This window comes from Rhinoraja longicauda, chromosome 2 (genome assembly GCF_053455715.1).
Source record: "Rhinoraja longicauda isolate Sanriku21f chromosome 2, sRhiLon1.1, whole genome shotgun sequence".
Classification (NCBI taxonomy): Eukaryota; Metazoa; Chordata; class Chondrichthyes; order Rajiformes; family Arhynchobatidae; genus Rhinoraja; species Rhinoraja longicauda.
In genome coordinates, this window is record NC_135954.1 from 92,756,547 (window position 1) to 92,773,488 (window position 16,942).

Sequence of the window (16,942 nt, forward strand, 5' to 3'; positions counted from 1 at the left end):
GAGGAAACACGCTCGGTCACAGGGAGAACGTACAAACAGCACCCGAGGTCAGGTTCGAATCCGAGTCTCTGGTGTAATTTACTACCAACTGCGCCACTGTGTAAATTGGTTTGTAATTTCATGGTACTTACATTTATTGGAATTCCGGTAACTCCATAGTCACCAATGACTTTAAAACCACTTCAAAACTGAGGTTTTTCCATTAAAATAATCAAAGAAACTTTCAGTACTACTTGTGAACTGATGCTTACAGTCAGTTGCAAGAGTCTATTATAATGATTGGCTTACGAATGGCTTTAAGTCAGAATGTTCTCACAAATTGCCATGTTGAACAAGTAGGAAGCCTTTTTTTCCGAAAGTTCCCAAGCTAAATAGGTGTTTCCTTTTTTCAATGTTGCCACTTTTTCGCCCAGTCAAGATTATGAAATATTTTTCCTCATCATATTTCTTATTTTTATTACTTAGCCATCCATACATTTATGAACGGTAATCCAAAATGGAATGAGAAAGAAATTGATTGTATTGTTTAGAAATACAGTTCAGTTTACAGATACAGCATGGAAATAGGCCCTTTGGCCCACTGAATCCATGCAGACCCGTACACTAGTTCTATGTTATCCCACCTTTGCATCCTATAGGCTAGGGGCAATTTACAGAAGCCAATTAACCTACAAACCTGCACAGGGAAGAGATTGAACTTTTCTTTTGCCTTCCAACACAGTGAGGAATGTGGAGAAGTTTAATGTGGTGGATGTTTATGTTAAAATGTATTTTGTGTGTCTTCTTGCTTTTTATTGGTATGACTGTATGGCAAATCAAATTCCTTGTATGTTGCAAAACATACTCGGCTAATAAAGTATGGTTATGATGATTATGATTATGATCTTTGGAATGTGGGGACATTCCAAGAGAAAACCCATGTGGTCACAGGGAGAATGTACAAACTCCACAGTCAGGATTGAACCTGGGTCCCGTGCACTGTGAGGCGGCAGCACTACCGCTCGTGAACAAAGCATTGTTTCACAACATCCCAATGCACTTTGCAGTCAATCAAGTCTATTTTCTTGAACAGCCGTCACTGTTGTGATTTGGGAATCATAGCAACCAACCTGCACACTGCAGTTCCCACAAGTTAATAAAACCTGGATAACCTGTTTTAATAAAATAGGAATAAGTGTAACTCTATCATTGTTTACTCTGCTACTTTGCCTTCCTCACTGGTTTCTGAACTTCACTCCCTGTTTCCAAACCTGGACAGCAGACTTCATGCAGTTAGTAATATCTCCTCTACACCTACTTCATGCTCCATGCACGTGGTAATATCTCATCTACACCTACTTTATGCTCCATGCACGTGGTAATATCTCATCTACACCTACTTCATGCTCCATGCAGTTAGTAATATCTCATCTACACCTACTTGATGCTCCATGCACGTGGTAATATCTCATCTACACCTACTTGATGCTCCATGCACGTGGTAATATCTCATCTACACCTACTTCATGCTCCATGCACGTGGTAATATCTCATCTACACCTACTTCAGCCCATCGCAGGGCCTCCAAATTTAACCCTGGACTCCTCGCTATTGTCCCTTCTCTATTCTCCACTCAACACCAGGATCTGTGTATAATAACTCAATCTGCATAACCGGACCTGTGTAATTGGAGATAGAGATGATGAGTGGCATTGGAAGTTTTCACAAGGTTAATCAGCATCTGTGGTGAGAGGATCGCCTGGTGCTTCAAGTTGACTACCTTCTCATGTCATTTTATACACCTCTGTCAGATCACCCTTAACCTCCTGTGCTCCATGGAATAAAATTCTAGCATGCCTAATCTTTCCCCATACCCCAGACCCTCAAGTCCTGGCACCATCATTGTAAGTCTTCTCTGCATTTCTTTAAATATTAATGGAAATAATCTCACTGATCTATAGGCAAGAAAAGTTTTTCACTGTACTTGGGAACACGTGACATTAAAAAACCATTGTACCATTGAACCAGGCTGGCCAATCACTCTCATCCATATCACCCCAGGAACTAAAGGCAGGTGTTAATTTGGAAATGCCACGGAGAGACTGTACCCTCTTTGGTCAGATCTGGCTTGAGAATGGGACACTGAACCCTCGAAGCACAGCCCAGGAGAATCATATTATCCATCCCCAATGCCTGACGATTAAATTCTCAATGCATCGACAAATCTAAAGACCACCAATCCCCTCTGAAGAAGGGTCCTGACCGGAAATGTCATGTCCATTCCTTGTACATTGCCTGATCTGCTGGATTATTCCAGCACTTTGTATTTTACAGAAGATTAAGGCGAACGAGGCAAAGTTTAAAGGAGATGTGTGGGACCATTTTTTTTACATACAAAGGGTGGTGGGTGCCTGGAACGCGCTGCGGGGGATGGTGGTGGAGGCAGATACGATAGCAGCACCTGAGGCTTTTGGATGGGCAGTGGATATGCAGGGAATGGAGGGATGTGGATTATGTGCAGAACATACTTAATTTGGGTTCTGCTTTGGTCAATCCCTGCAGACACAAGGTTCTGGAGTAACTCAGCAGATCAGGCCACATCTCTGGTACATGAATATGCGATGTTTTGAGTCAGTACCTTTCTTCAGCCTTAACCAAAATGTTGCTTATCCATACCCTCTCGAGCTGCCTGACCTGCTGAGTACTCCAGTGGTTTGAAATGCCAGCCGTGCTCTGTGTGACTGTATTAGCAGATAAGAGATGGTCTTGGCATCTTGTTTGGCATAGACATTGTGGGCCAAAGGGCCTGTTCTTTAGAGTTTAGACTTTAGAGATACAGCGTGGAAACGGGCCATTCGGCCCACCGGGTCCACACCAACCAGTGATCAGTACGTACTATCCTACACACCGAGGACGATTTACAATTTTACTGAAACTAATTAACCTACAGATCCGTATGTTTTTGGAGTGATAGGAACCTGGAGCACCTGGAGGAAACCCACGCAGTCAGAGGGAGAACGTACAAACCCTGTAAAGACAGCACCCGTAGCCAGAATTGAACCCGGGTCTCTGGCGCTGTGAGTCAGCAAGTGCAGCCTACTTCCTGTGCTGTACCATTCTATGTTCTGTGCTCAATGTTCTTCTTCGGCATCTGCAGTCGATTGAACCTCCACACAATTACTCTGCAGCCTAAAATGAACTACGTTTCAATATCTTTTCAACCTGGACCTCCTGCCCGTGTCTCGTTGTTTCAGCTCTTTGTGGAAGGATTGAAAATAAAATGAGGCAAGAGCTGTGGTGTGTATTCCCACTGGCACAAAGGGAAGATAGTAACCTCATTTACAGAGTTAGTTCTAAGTGCATTGCACTGAGAATCTAAACTTTAATCCCCATGGATTACGTTTGTCTTTCAAGTTCAAATCCATCAAACCTTTATATCAGTGACTATCAGGATCAGGAAATAAATGTTTTGATTTGTGCTGTCCAAATTCTGCATGGCAAATTAGCTTGCAACATTTTGCTATACTTCGTTTCTTGCAACCTTATCATCTGAGTCGTATTTCAATTGATTCTTGTGCTTCCCTTTCCTTTAGGCTTCAGTTGCCTTGAGAATAAGCGCTCTCTCTCTCTCTCTCTCTCTCTCTCTCTCTCTCATCTCCTCTCTCTCTCCTCCTCTCCCCCCCTCTCTCTCTCTCCTCTCTCCTCTCTCTCTCTCTCTCTCTCTCTCTCTCTCTCTCTCTCTCTCTCTCTCTCTCTCTCTCTCTCTCCTCTCTCTTCTCTCTCTCTCTCTCTCTCTCTCTCTCTCTCTCTCCTCTCTCTCTCTCTCTCTCTCCTCTCTCTCTCTCTCTCTCTGTCTCTCTCCCTCTCTGTCTCTCTCTCTCTGTCTCTCTCTCTCTGTCTCTGTCTCTGTCTTTCTCTCTCTCTCTCTCTCTCTCTCTCTCTCTCTCTCTCTCTCTCTCTCTCTCTCTCTCTCTCTCTCTCTCTCTCTCTCTCTCTCTCTGTATTTCTCTCTCGCTCTCTCTGTCTTTCTCTCTCTCTGTCTTTCTCGCTCTCTCTGTCTTTCTCTCTCTCTCTCTCTCTCTCAATTCAATTCAATAAAAAAAACGTTATTGGCATGATAAGATACATCGTTATATTGCCAAAGTATAGAACATAACATACATATTAAAAATGCATGAATATAAATACAAGTATACAATGCATGGGTAGATATGCCCCTGTACAAAAATACACATGCAATACATTTTTTAGCCTTTTATCGATTGCTACTCGTTCTTGCAGTTGTAAGCAGTACAGCAAGGTAGCAAGTTTAGCAGGCCAATATGAATTTTCTTAGTGTCAATTAGTGTCAATTTATGTATACGTGTATGTGTACATGTTGGTCATTCACTGTCTCTCAGGTTGTGGCATGCTGTTACGTGTTGTGCGCCAAGATGTGCCTTATTTCCTTCGCCAAGGATTATTCTTAGTTTTGATATATTATCTAGTTCTTTAAAATCTGGGGTTGCCAGACTGAGTTTTTCAAAGTATATTTTCCTTTTTTTGTCGATTTTTTAACATTTTAAGAAGAAGTGCACCTCTGTTTCAACCTCATCTGTCAAACAGTGACTGCATATTCTATTTTCTCTTGGTTGCCAAGATCTCTTCTGTCTTCCTTTTTCTACTGCCAAATGGTGGTCACTTAACCTGTACTTGGTAAGGGTCTGTCTCTGCTTTATATCTCTAACAGTTGAGAGATAGTCTGCCAATTTATACTCTCTCTTTAGGGCACGGTAGCATTCTAATCTGCTTTGGCTTTTGGTTACTTTATTCCAATGTTCCAAATAGGTTTCTTTGCATTGTTTAATAATTTGGTTCACTCTAACTGGTGATTGGAAAGCAGTGTTGATCTGAGACTGGTCAAGGTTTAGCTGAATAGGGGTAGTTAGTCTCAGTACCAACTGACACAGGGAGCTCTTTTCTGAGTTCCGCTCTTGGGTTTGGAGGGCTTTGAACTGGAGGGTGTCTGGGGGACTAGATTTAAGGTGATTCCAAAAATTTAGTGTTCGTTTCTGGATATTTATTATCAGTGGGTATCTACCTAATTCCGCCCTACATGCGTCTGTTGGTGTTTTCCTTTGGATGCGGAGGATGTTCCGACAAAATTCCGCATGTAGGGCCTCTGTTGTGTGTTTTTCCCATTTAGTATAACTATGGTGACTGAGCGGACCCCATACTTCACTACCATAAAGCGCAAGGGGCTGAATTACACTGTCAAATATTTTAAGCCACATTTTAATTGGAATTTGGATGTTGTAGAATCTTCTTTTTATTGCGTACAGAGCTCTTTGAGCTTTCTCTTTTAGTGCATTCACTGTCATGCTAAAAGCTCCCTGATGCTGCAATAGTTAGACCAAGGTAAGTGTAGCTCATAGTGTGTTCGATAATGATACCAGTGAATTGGTATTTGTCTTCCTGACATCTGGGTCTTTTTTGAAAAATCATGATGTTGGTATTCTTTAGATTTACTGCCAGAGCCCAATTTTGGCAGTACTCATCGAGTAGGTCTAACTGTTGCTGCAGTCCCTGTTCTGTGGGAGACAACAAAACCAAGTCATCCACATAAAACAAGGATTTTACCTCTCCGTCCAGAATACAGAGGCCCGGCGCTGTGCTCTGGTCCAACTTTACTGCCAAATCGTTTATATACACATTAAACAGTGTTAGGCTCAGATTCTCTCTGTCTTTCTCTTTCTCTTTCTCTTTCTCTTTCTCTCTCTCTGTCTCTCTGTCTGTCTGTCTGTCTGTCTGTCTGTCTCTCTCTCTCTCTCTCTCTCTCTCTCTCTCTCTCTCTCTCTCTCTCTCTCTGTCTTTTGCTCTCTCTCTCTCTCTCTCTCTCTCTCTCTTTCTCTCTTTTTCTCTCACTCTCTTCCTCTCTTTCCCCCTCTCTCTCTCTCTCTCTCTCTCTCTCTCTCTCTCTCTCGATATGACAGAAATTCTATGTTGTTATTGCCTCTTCCTATTGATTATATGTTACAAATCTAAGTTTAAATTACAAATCCAGTATAAACAGTCTTTTTTTAAACAAATTTCAGGATCTGGCCATTGCTAGCAAGGCAATAATTGTTGCCCAACCCTAACTGTACTTTTGGTCGCCCAGGAATTAGAAAGACATGTTTTAAGATAGAGAGGACGCAGAAAAGATTCACAAGGTTGTCCCCTAGATTGGAGTGCTTGAGCTATCGGGAGAGATTGGATAGGCTGGGCCTGTTTTCCCTGGAGGAGTCGAGGGAGGAGGTATAATCTGAATGCTGTCTTAAAAAAAAAATGGTGTATTCGATGCTTCAAATGGAACAAATGTTACATATGTTGTGTTGTCTACGTTAGGTTCACCTGGTGAGGTGCTTACGGTGAAGAACTCTAACTGACCACCGTGGCGTGGGGTCGAAGGTCATCCGCATTGTCACTTCAGTGCTAAGATGTGCTGACTGGGGAAAGAAGTCGGGCCCCAACTCACACAACAAAGACTTCTTGGATTAGGGTCACAGAGACCTGAAGACAACCGCTGTTGGAGGCTTGGGGTCCTACTACCTCACAGTGGCAAGTACCTGACAGGACCATAGAGATGGAATTGCTCTCGTTTGCAACTTTTCAGAATTTCTTGGCTTTGCATTTTGGTCCACAGTAGGAGTTCTTCTTTTTTCAGTGATCTCTGTTAAAAGGTAAGGGTTCTGGTCGTTTATTGTTTCGGGAGAGTGAGCTTGAATATCATGCGGGGAATTCATTGCCACAGACGGCTGTGGAGGCCAAGTCATTGTGTACATTTAAAGCAGAGATGAACAAATTCTTGATTGGTAAGGGTGTCAAGGGTGACAGGGAGAAGGCAGGAGAGTATGGTTGAAAGGGAAAGATAGATCGACCATGATTGAATAGAGGATTAGACTCGGTGAGCTGAATGGCCTAATTCAGCCCCTGGGGCTTCTGAACATGAAAGGTTCTGTATCTTTGCATTCTTCCAACCTCTCTTATTCCATTACTTCCCAATTTACTTGCCTTTCTTTACTTCCTTGCTCAAACTATTGGCATCGCTTACTTTCAGTTTTGTTAAGAGATACGGCGTGGAAACAGGCCCTTCGGCCCACTGAGTTCCTGTTGACCAACAATCACCCGTTCGCACTAGTTCTATGTTATCCCAGTTTTGCATTCACTCCCGACACACTAGGTGCAATTTACAGAAGCCAATTAACCTGCAAACATCTACTCTAGACCCACCTACTCGCGTTTAACCCATATCCCTCGAAACCTTTCCTACCCATGAACCTGTCCGAATGGCTTTTAAATGTTGTTATAGTACTCACCCAACTACTGTACCTTCTCTGGCAGCTAGTTCCATAAATCCCCAACCCTCTGTGTGAAAAAGTTGTCCCTCAGGTTCCTGTTAAATAATTTCACTCTCACCTTAAACCTATGATCTTTGGCTCTTGATTCCTCTACTCTGGGTAAAAGATGATCTTATACACCTCATGATCTTGATCACCCCTCATTCTCCTGCGCTCCAAGGAATAAAGTCCTAGCCTGCCCAGCATCTCCCTGTAGCTCAGGCCTTCAAGTTCTGGCAACTTCTTTGTAAATCTTCTCTGCATTCTTTGGTCACCCTGCAGCCTATAGCAGGGTGACCAAAACTGAACGCAGTACTCCAAATGCGGCCTCCCCAATGTTTTGTACAAGTTTAGTTGAGTTTGTTATTGTCACATTATAGACAATAGACAATAACAGGTATAACAGGTATAACAGAGCTTTATTTGTCGTTCGGTACCGAAGTACCGAACGAAACTACATAGCAGTCATAGAAAAAAAAAGAACACAAGACACATAACCCCAACACAAACGTCCATCACAGTGACTCCAAACACCCCCTCAATGTGATGGAGGCAACAAAACTTCCATTCTCTTCCCCACGCCCACGGACAGACAGCTCGTCCCCGACCGACCGCACAGTCCCCGCACCGGGCGCTGAAACGTCCCGCGGCCGAACCGGGCGATGAAAGGCCCGCGACCAAGCCTTGCGCAGCTAAGTCCCGTGGTCGAGCCGCACCGGGCGATGTCAAGTCCGCAGTCGAGCCACACCAGCGATGAAAAGCCCCGCAGTCGAGCTGCACCGGGCGATGATAAGCCCCGCAGCCGAGCTGCACCGGGCGATGTTAAGCCCCGCAGCCGAGCTGCACCGGGCACTGTTAAGTCCAGCGGCCAAGCCGCACCGGGATGTAAAGTCCAGGGGCCAAGCCGCACCGGGTGATGTAAAGTCCAGCAGCCAAGCCGCACCGGGATGTAAAGTCCAGCGGCCAAGCCGCACCGGGATGTAAAGTCCAGCGGCCAAGCCGCACCGGGATGTAAAGTCCAGTGGCCAAGCCGCACCGGGATGTAAAGTCCAGCGGCCGAGCCGCAGCGGGCGATGTTAGGCCCCGCAGCCGAGCCGCACCCCGCGCCGTGAGGTGCAGGAGTAGGTCATTCGGCCCTTCGAGCCATCACAGCCATTCAATATGATCATGACTGATCATCCACAATCAGTACCCCGTTCCTGCCTTCTCCCCATACCCCCTGACTCTCCTGTCATTAAGAGCTCTATCTAACTCTCTCTTGAAAGCATCCAGAGAATTGGCCTCCACTGCCTTCTGAGGCAGAGAATTCCACAGATTTTCAACTCTCTGACTGAATTTTTTTTTCCTCATCTTCGTTCTAAATGGCCTACCCCAAAATGCCAAGACCGACTCTTATCTGCCTGCACATAATCCATATCCCTCCATTCCCTGCATACCCCTGTGCCTATCCAAACGCTATCATATCTGCCTCAACCACCAACCATGGCAGCATGTTCTCAGCACCCACCACCCTCTGGATTTAAAAAAACTTGTCCCGTGCATTTTCTTTAAACTTTGCCCCACTCACCTTAAAGCTATGCCCTCTAGCAGTTGATTTTTCCATCCTGGGGAACAAAGTTCTGACTGTCTACCCTATCTATGCCTCTCATAATTTTACATACTTCTTACAGGTCTCCCGGCAACCTCCGGCATTCCAGAGAAAACATGTCAAGTCTGTCAAACCTTTCCCTGTTGCTAATGCTTCCTGTAATCCAGGCAACATTCTCCACCATATCCCTCACCAAATGTATCTCGACTGGAATAATCCTCAGTGGAGCAGAGGTATTAGGCCTGGGACATGGAATCTCACCAGTGCATAACCTCCCCAATGTCAGCAACAAGTCGTGGCAGTACTTAATGTAATGCCAGCCTTATCTAGCCTGAGGAAAGTAGGGTTAATAAGACAAGACCGTTCAACTACCCAGGGGACTGATCCGTATGCAACTTTGCATGGTCACTCAAGTGAAAACCAATTTGGTTAAGTTGTCTGAAGATGTCACTTGAACTGACAACTATACTTTTAATTGGAAATTAATTGTGTTAAGTGGGGCAGATGAAGGTCAACCCCTTGAAAGCATTTGAAAGAATCAATTAAACTGAAGAACCAATAGCCGAGATGTGCTTTCCCTGAATGCTGCGTTACTAAATGAAGCTGCACTGTCTCGGGGCTGGTGAGGGCAGTTTCCACCTTGCTACCACAAAGCAGAGGAGTTGGCAAAAGGCCCCCTTATCTCTTTACTCATCAAGCTTAAAAGTTCCTGTCACAGTTTGTGAATTGAAGAGCTTGGAAAAGCCATCAGTTTACTTTAGTTTAGCATAGAGATACAGCGTGGAAACAGGCCCTTCGGCCCACCGAATCCACATTGACCAGCAATCACCGCACACTAACACTATCCTACACACAAGGGACAATTTACAATTTTTACTGAAGCCAAATAACCTCCAAATCTGTACATCTTTGGAGTGTGGGAGGAAACTGGAGCACCCGTACAGAGAGCACATGTAGTCAGGATCTGGGTCTCTGGCGCTGTAAGACAGCAACTCTACCGCTGTACCGCTGTGTCACAGTTTATTAGGGAATTGAATGAAGTCTTGCATTTGTTCGACGATGTTCGTGCTGACAGGTCATGCCCAAGTTCTTGCGTAGGAAGGAACTGTAGATGCTGGTTTATACCGTAGACGCAAAATGCTGGAGTAACACAACGGGTCAGGCAACATCTCTGGGGAAAAGGTATACAGCTGCAGTTGACATTTTGGTGAGAACCCCTCTTCCTCAGGAAGCTTTCCCTTTCGGAAGAAGGAAGAAGGAATAAGGAAGAAGGTACCCTTTAGGTACACTATGCAGCCTGCAATGCATTTGTGCTTTGTAATAGAGTATGGCGGGTCGTAGGCGAAGTACGTTGAGGTAGACGTTTATTATAACATTAACAACCGTGACAATCAACGCACCAAACGACAGACAACCATAAATCTTACTGTCTCCTTCGGAGGACTAAACGAGACTGCCTAGTCCCTCTACCTGCGCACCACCTCACCCCTTCTACCAATCAGAGGGTTCGATGGTCTGGACCAATCCCTGTGTCCCTACATGACCCCCCCCAGAACCCTCGGTGCGGTACCGGGCAGGTGCCCGGACCACCCGACCGGAGCGGGTGCGGAGAGGAGAGGGGGGCCCTGCCGGGGGTGGGGGCGGGGAAACCGGCACCGCGGGAGGAGGGGAAATTGCCGGAGCCGGAGGCGGCAGTGGCAAGGAGACCGGGGGAAGCGGGGTCCCGAACGGGGGCAGCGAGGGGGAAAACTGCTGTACGGGGGCCGCGGCCGGAGGGCGGCCCCGGCGAGGAGGTTGAGCCGCTGTGACGGGCTGGTCTGGGTCCAAATAGGCGGGCTTGAGGCGGGACACCGAGACGACCTCTTGTCGTGTACCCACTGTATTCCACGGAGGTGGAACTGTGCCTCCGCTTGGGCGAACCACAGGCGTGGTTGGTGGGCCCAGAACGGGGGCAGATGAACGCCGACTGCGTTTGGCGTCGATGCCTCCCGATGGGACATCTTGGTGATCTGTGATCACGTCGGGGTCACCACTATGGCGGGTCGTAGGCGAGGTACGTTGAGGTAGACGTTTATTATAACATTAACAACCGTGACAATCAACGCACCAAACGACAGACAACCATAAATCTTACTGTCTCCTTCGGAGGACTAAACGAGACTGCCTAGTCCCTCTACCTGCGCACCACCTCACCCCTTCTACCAATCAGAGGGTTCGATGGTCTGGACCAATCCCTGTGTCCCTACAAGAGGACACAAGGAAGATTCGTGTGCAAAGCTCAAAGCTTAAGGGTGGCATGGTGGCGCTGCTGGTAGAGCTGATGCCTCACAGCGCCAGAGACCCAGGCTTGATCCTGATATCAGGTGCTGTATGTGTGGAGTTTGCACATTCTCCCTGTGACCACGTTGGTTTCCTCCATGTTATCCTAAAGACGTGCGGGTTTGTATGTTAATTGGCCTCTGTAAATTACTCCTAGTGTGAAGGGAGTGGATGGAAAAGTAGGATGCCATAGAACTAGTGTGAACGAGTGATCGATGGTCAGCGTATACTCGGTGGGCCGAAGGGCCTGTTTCCATGCTGTATCTCTAAACTAAACTAAACATGCTTCGATAGGCAGTTGCAGGTTGGTGGCAGAAGGTTTAATATTAGTAACAGAACTAGGATAAAGTCCGTGCTGTGAAATCTTTCACATTTATTTCATAAGATGAAAGAACAGAATCATCAGAATTCCAGCCGTCAAGTCCACACTCCTCGGAGAACAAATTAGTCAGTCCCACTTCTCTGCTCTTTCCTGCAGCACTGAGATTTATGTACCCTTCAGAAGGCAAACAAGGACTTAGACTCATAGAGTCTTACAGCATGGAATGGCTCAACTTGCCCACACTGTCCTACATGTCCCATCTACACTACTCCCACCTTTCTGCAGTTGGCCCATATCGCTCTAAACCTGTCCTATCCACGTACCTGTCTAAATGTTTCTTAAACATGATAGTATACTTGGACTTGGATGTTAGACTTGGTTTAACATCAGTTCTGGAATATTTAATGTGCAACAGTTTCTGTGCTGACACGCTTTGTTTTAAAGTAGAATTTGCTTTCACAATGTTGCCTATTTAGTACCCTTGTAGGTACAAACTCCTTAATTAGTGCAGAGGCATGACCAGGCATGGTTGGAGTTGAATATTGACTGGTTCTATGGGTCATACATAGTGTGAGCCGAATTAAATAACTTTGTTGTGGCGTTGCTCATCTACCTGTTAGTTTATGTCTCTCTCAGGGCATCACGGTGGCACAGCGGGTAGAGCTGCTGCCTCACAGCACCTGAGACCCAGGTTCAATCCTGACCTCGGGTGCTGTCTGTGTGTGGAGTTTGCACGTTCTCTCAGTGACCACATGGGTTTCCTCCGGGTGCTCCGGTTTCCTCCCACATCCTAAAGACGTGTGGGTTTTTAAGGTTAATTGGCCTCTGAAAATTGCCCCTAGTGTGTGGGGAGTGGATGCGAAAGTGGGATACCATAGAACTAATGTGAATGAGCGATCGATGGACTTAGTGGACTTAGTGGCCGAAGGACCTGTTTCCATGCTGTATCTCAAAGTGCTTCCTCAGAGTTGTGAGGGATACATTTTGCTTGGTAATGTTGTCTTGTGCTTTTTGTCTCCCAGTCACTTGGCTGGGGATTCAGGAAGACAAGATCGGCTCTGCTTTTAATGACGTCTTTCCTGAATGTTTGAACATGTAGGTTTTGCGTCCCCTGGATAATATGAGGATGAGGTGAATCTGAAACACTGAATATTTGAGGAGTAAATCTCGTAAATTTGCAATCGAATCAACTTGTTTGGAATCTGTCATTCTGCAAACAGTATTCTGACTACTGTGATTATTGTTGGACAAATCTTGGGGTACTAATATATTTATCATCTATGGTCTGTTTCCATGTTGTATGACTTTATGAGGATATTGAGTATTGAAGTTGGGATGTTATGTGGCTGGTCATGCAGCATCTCTGGAGAAAAGGAATAGGTGATGTTTCGGGTCCCATTCCGAAGATGCTGCCTGACCTGCTGTGTTACACCAGCCTTTTGTGTCTACCTTCGTTACAAACTAACATCCGCAATTCCTTCTTGCATATTTTGGGATGTTATGTCGCAGTTATACAATATATTGGTGAGGCCACATTTGGAGTATTGTGTTCAGTTCTAGTTACCTTGTTATGGAAAATATGTTATGCTGGAAATAGTGCGGAGAAGGTTTTTGGAGGTTGTTTCCAGGACTTGAGGACCTGAGCTATAGGGAGAGTTTGAGCAGGATATGACTTTATTCCTGGGAGCGCAGGAGCATGAGTGGTAATTCTATAGAGTCGTAAGGAGAATAGAGAGGGTGAATGCATTTACCCTGAGTAGGAGAAATCAAGAATCAGAGGACATAGGTTTAAGGTGAAATGGGGAAGATTTAATAGGAACCTGAGGTACAACCTTTTCACACAGAGGGTGGTGGATATATGGATATACCTGCTAGTGGAGGAAGGGACTATAACAAAATTTAAGAGACATTTGGACAGATACATGGATAGGAAAGGTTTAGAGGGATATGTGTCAGATCAGGCCAGATGGGACTAGCGTAATTGGGGCATCTTCGTCAGCAAGAGCAAGTTGGGCCAAAGGGCCTGTTTCCATGCTGTATGACTATAGCTCTATCGTAATTGTTACCTCCAGGTTAGCAAGACCATCAAAGTGCAACAAATTTAATGATCACCTTTAACTCTTGAAGTATAGAAATTAAATGAGGGAGTTATGCTCAAACTGTTTTAAACCTTTGTTAGACTGCATAGAATTCCCATTGGTATACATTTGGAAGGGTATGTAGGGTGTGGAGAAGGTTTACAAGGATGATACCAGAAATGGGAAGGTTTTACTCCCATAGCATTTACAAAATGTCCTGAATACCCTAGGCATGGTTCAATGGATCAATTGTACTTTACTGTTCCAGGATCTTAGGTACGGTGAAATTTATTTTTGGTGTACACCAGCAAAATTCTAACGATACATAAGCACAATCCCACATAGGTACAACAGTGTAATGATTGGATTTTAAGAATAGTAGATTCTGTGCAGCAGTGCACAAAGAGTCGCCCCGTTTCCAGCGCCATCTTGTACCTCTTTAATTTAAAGTTCTTACAAATGTTGAGTCTTATCTTGGCTTTGAAGGGCCATTGTCTCGGCGGTGGCACTGGGTTGGAGTTGCAAGGGTCGGCCTGGCCTGGCGATGCTGTCGGTGTCCTCCACCACCACTCCATGCCACTGGTGGCCGCGTCTGATCCACGCGCTCATCCGACCTCTGTGGGGCCTCCACAGGCGCCCGAACTATGCGATTCCCCCGGCTGCTGCAGGGCCTCCAGCGGCCCACTCCACCGGCGCCTCCACCCATGAACACTCTGTCCCTTCACCTCTCGCTGCCACCGCACGACCTCCGTGACCCGGAGCACCACCCGCAGCCGACCTCAGAAACCCCTCAGGTGCTGTGGTAGTCTGGCGTGCTGACCTCTACCGGACCGAGGCCAGACAACAACTCTCAGAGATCTACAACATCTACGAGATGCTGCCTGACCTGCTGAGTTACTCCAGCATTTTGTGAATAAATACCTTCGATTTGTACCAGCATCTGCAGTTATTTTCTTAAACAACTCTCAGACACCTCCTCCTACTTATCCTTGGACCATGACCCCACCGACCTTAATCATCAACACCATCATGGACCTCACCATTCCCAGCACTCTACCCTCTAATGCCTCCAACCTTATCGTTCCCCAGCCCCGCACGGCCCAATTTTACCTTCTACCTAAAATCCATAAACATAACTGTCCTGGCAGACCCATTGTTTCTGCCTGTTCATGTCCCACCTAACTTATTTCCACCTACCTCGATTCCATTCTATCCCCCCCGGTCAAATCCCTCCCCACCTACGTCCATGACACCTCACATGCTCTCCGTCTCCTCGATAACTTCTGGTTTCCATGCCCCCACTCCCTCATCTTTACCATGGATGTCCAGTCACTCTACACTTCCATCCCCCACAAGGACGGTCTTGAACCCCTCCGTTTCTTCCTCAACCATAGAACTAGCCAATCCCCATCTACTAACACTCTCCTCCGCCAAGCAGGGCTGGTTCTTACCCTTAACAACTTCTCCTTTGACTCCTCCCACCTCCTCCAAACCAGAGGCGTAGCTATGGGCACTTGCATGGGCCCTAGCTATGCCTGCTTCTTTGTCGGGTACGTCGAACAATCCCTGTTCCAGACGTACACTGGCCCCATCCCCGAACTCTACCTCCGCTACATCGACGACTGCATTGGTGCTACCTCTTGTACCCATGCAGAAATAACTAACTTCATACACTTCACCTCCAATTTCCATCCTGCCCTTAAATATACCTGGACTATCTCCGACATCTCCCTACTGTTTCTGGAGATGCTGCCTGACCCGCTGAGTTATTCCAGCATTTTGTGATACCTTCGATTTGTACCAGCATCTGCAGTTATTTTCCTTCAGAACCCCCCCAGAGCGTTTCTGAATCACGGGAGGTGAGCCCACAGCCCACTCACCGGCACCGATCCTCTCCTCCGTCTGCCATCACCGCCATCTCGAAGCTATGGATCAAGTACATAGGATTATTATATTATTCACAAAATGCTGGAGTAACTCAGCAGGTCAGGCAGCATCTCGGGAGAGAAGGAATGGGTGACGTTTCGGGTCGAGACCCTTCTTCAGACTGATGTCGGGGGTGGGACAAAGGAAGGATATAGGTGGAGACAGGAAGATAGAGGGAGATCTGGGAAGGAGGAGGGGAAGGGAGGGACAGAGGAGCTATCTGAAGTTGGAGAAGTCGACGTTCATACCACCGGGCTGCAAACTGCCCAGGCGAAATATGAGGTGCTGCTCCTCCAATTTCCGGCGGGCCTCACTATGGCACTGGAGGAGGCCCATGACAGAGAGGTCAGACTGGGAATGGGAGGGGGAGTTAAAGTGCTGGGCCACCGGGAGATCAGTTGCGTTAATGCGGACCGAGCGCAGGTGTTCAGCGAAGCGATCGCCGAGCCTGCGCTTGGTTTCGCCGATATAAATAAGTTGACATCTAGAGCAGCGGATGCAATAGATGAGGTTGGAGGAGGTGCAGGTGAACCTCTGTCTCACCTGGACCACGGTTCCCTCTCCTCTACCACCGGCCTCCCCTCCTCACCCATCGTCATCACACGAATAGTCAAAGGCCTGGATAGAGTGGGTGTGGAGAGGATGTTTCCACTTGTGGGAGAGTGGAGGACCAGAGGGCACAGCCTCGGAATAAAAGGATGCACCTTTGGGAAGGGGATGAGGAGGAATTTCTTTAATCAGAGGGTGGTGAATCTGTGGAAATCATTGCCACAGAAGACTGTCGAGTCCGTCATTTGATATTTTTGACGCAGAGATTGATAGATTCTTGATTAATATGGCTGTCAAGGGTTATGTGGATAAGGCAAGAGAATGGGGTTGATGGGGAGAGTTAGATTAGCCATGATTGAATGGCCAAGTAAACTTGATGAGCAGAATGGCCTGAGTCTGCTCCTATCACTTATGAACTCATGAACTTCTTGTCTCTGGTCATGAGGGGATGAGCAGGGGCCGGATTGGTGGGCTCTCCCTTCCAAGCCGCGGCCCGCTGGGTCCCACGAGCAAGGCAGACGGCAGCTACTCCCTGCAGGCAGCGGTCTGCCGGGTCTTGTGTTCGGCCACGGGGGACCGGCTATGCGGCTTCCCCCTGCAGGCCGCGGCCCTCTGTTTCACTGTTTCAATGTAGGCTGTTGTTGCGACTGATGCAAGACACATTTCACATTCCGTCATTAATGGCAGTGACTGACGTAGCAAACAGCAGTTAACGTATAGAAACAAGGAACCACAGATGCAGGTTTGCAAAATAAGACACAAAGTGCTGGAGTAACTCAGCGGGCCAGGTAGCATCTCTAGAGATCATGGATAGCTGATGTAA